The following is a 3,323-nucleotide window of genomic DNA, read 5'->3' on the forward strand; positions in this document are numbered from 1 at the left end:
AAGCATTTCAATTCCTTGTTGAAATCCTAGCGTTGTTTCGAGTTGGAGTCGCGCAATGCTTAACTCCTCCCAATCCTCTCCCTCGAGGCATGCGGGTAGTGATTTGATTTGTGATGAATATAATAGATATTTGCAATAAGTATATGAGTTCTTCACGAGTAATGTGAAACCATGGACATATGCAATATCACCTCCTCTTATTTTGCTAACCTCTTCGGTACCGTGCATTGCCCATTCTCACGTCGAGGATCGATGTGGACTTCGCCAGTGCATCCAAACCTCGTGGCGTGAAGTGTTGGGTCACACATAAACCTTTATTTATCTTCCTAAAAACAGCCAACATACCTATCCAACATGGCATTTCCATATCCATTCAGAGATATATTGCCATGCAAATTCCATCGTTACTTCATATGATTAGTTCATTCGTCAACATATTGCTTTGCATGATCACATAGGGCCAACATAGCATTTGTCGCAAAGCTACAATTCATTATATTGATGATACATGTCACGCAATATCATTGCACATCCTAGTACACTGCCAGAGGGATCATATGGAGTCACAGTTCTTCCTATCGGGACTTCAAGAGTTATAAGTAAATAAAAGTGTGAAGATCATCGTTATTGGAGCATTGTCCCGGTGAGGAAAGGATGGGCGAGTCTATGATTCTCCCACAAGTCAGGATGAGACTCGAGATGAAAAATGAAAACGGGGAGGCCTAGTGATCCCACCATAAAAATGAATGAATGAGAGAAAATAGACAAGTGACTTTGCTACTATACTTTACCACAATTGTGCCTCAAAGTGGCACCACGTTCCTCATGAAGAGAGGCTCATAATATGCCATTTTGACATGCTAATAGGAATCATAGTATCATTATTATAAACCTGGCTTGCATATTCCGATGACGGGCTTCATCAAATGCCTGAGGTCATCATGAGCAATCAAGATTGAAGCACAACCCACTTAGCTTCATTTGAGCTTTCATACACTTATTGCTCTAGTGCATCATTTTCATGGTAATCTCTACTCCTCGCGCTAACATCTACCAATGGGCATCTTTATCGCATGTTGGTACGCCTAGTTGATGTGAGACTATCTTCTACACTTTTACCCCTTTGATACCTACCACCATATTCCATTCCATCTTATGCTATGTCCATGGCTCATGGTCATGTATTGCATGAAGAATAAAAAGTTGATTCACTTTGAAAATGAAGATCCAATTGCATGACTAGGACACAGTGGTGCTTAAAATTTGTATTAAGGTGGTGAAGACGAAGCCATGCTTTGCTAATATGAAAGACTAATGGGGTAAACATTCTTTTAGAATCATATACTTTGAAAGATTGATGAATTTGTTGCTTATGCTTATAATTATTACTATGTTGATGTTTGTTGATTCATCGTTTCTTAATGATCATTTGGGAAAAAAATTACACATTGGATAGCATGTCACATCAAAAATTCTGTTTTTATCATTTACCTACTTAAGGACAAGCAAGGATTAAGCTTCGGGATTCTTGACACGTCTCCAATGTATATATAATTTTTAATTGCTCCATGTTGTTATATTATCATCCTAGAATACTTTTTGGGTCATAATTCACCAATTTATATTATTTTTGATCACTAACATATTAACCCAGTGCCTTGTGCCATTTGTTGTTGTCTATTCACTTTTATGTTCGGAAAACTTATATTTTCCTCGCTGTTATTATTTGTATTTTACTTTATTTTTCAAGTCACAACTATCTACCATTATCTACACACCCCATTTGCTTGCAAAAAACCAGATAAAGGGGATAGACAACCCTCTTTCCCGCGTTGGGTGCAAGTTGTTTGCTCTTTTGTGTGCACTCGCTCAAGATGGTTGAGGATTGATATTACTATTGGTTCGATAAACCTTGGTTCCATAATCGAGGGTAATACTTACCCGCGTAGTGATGCGATAACCCGTTCCTCTTCAAGGAAAACCAAGTGCAGATCACAAGTATTAGGAAGGATTTCTCACGCCGTTGCCAAGGAATATCATCACCAACTATCAAATATCTTCACACAAGTTCTCATTAACTTGTTCATCTTTTTATTTGTTGTTATATCTTGCTTTCTTTAGAAAATCAAAATACAAAAATATTTATTTTTTGTTTGTCACTAGTTTGTGTTGGAAATATGCCCTAGAGGCAATAACAAAAGTGATTATTATTATATTTCCTGGTTCATGATAATTGACTATTATTCATGCTGTAATTGTATTAACCGGAAACCGGAGTTCTTGTGTGAATATATAGATCACAATGGGCCCCTAGTGAGCCTGTAGTTGGCTAGCTCGTTGATCAATAGGTGATCATGGTTTCCTGGTCATGGGCATTGGATGTCATTGATAACGGGACCACATCATTGGGGAATGATGTGATGGACAAGACCAAATCCTAAGCATAGCACTAGATCGTATTGTTGGTCTGCTAAAGCTTTTCTAATGTCAAGTATCATATGTTGGAAATATGCCCTAGAGGCAATAATAAATTTGTTATTATTATATTTGTTTATTCATGATAATATTTTATTATCCATGGTGGATTGTATTGATTGGAAACTCAAATACATGTGTGGATACATAGACAACACATTGTCCCTAGTTTAGCCTCTAGTTGACTAGCTCGTTGATCAAAGATGCTCAAGGTTTCGTGACCATAGAGAAGTGTTGTCACTGGATAACGGGATCACTTCATTGTGAGAATGATCTGATGGACAAGACCCAAAACTATGAACGTAGCATATGATCGTGTAAGTTTATTGCTCATGTTTTCTGCATGTCAATGTATCTGTTCCTATGACCATGAGATCATGCAACTCCCGGACACCGGAGGAATACCTTGTGGGTTATCAAATGTTGCAACGTAACTCGGTGACTATAAAGGTTCTCTACAAGTATCTTCAAAGGTGTCTGTTGGGTTGGCATGGATCAAGACTGGGATTTGTCACTCCGTGTGACGGAGAGGTATCTCGGGGCCCACTCTGTAATACAACATCACAACAAGCCTTGCAAGAAAGGTGACTAAGGAGTTAGTTACGGGATCTTGTATTACGGAACGAGTAAAGAGATTTGCCGGTAACGAGATTGAACTAGGTATGGAGATACCGACGATAGAATCCCAGGCAAGTAACATACTGAAGGACAAAGGGAACAGCATACGAGATTAACTGAATCCTTGACATACAGGTTCAACTGATAGAGATCTTTGTAGAATATGTGGGAGCCAATATGGACATCCAGGTCCAGCTATTGGTTATTGACCAGATCATGTCTGCATAGTT

Source organism: Hordeum vulgare, chromosome 5H (assembly GCF_904849725.1).
Source record: "Hordeum vulgare subsp. vulgare chromosome 5H, MorexV3_pseudomolecules_assembly, whole genome shotgun sequence".
In the NCBI taxonomy this organism is placed as follows: domain Eukaryota; kingdom Viridiplantae; phylum Streptophyta; class Magnoliopsida; order Poales; family Poaceae; genus Hordeum; species Hordeum vulgare.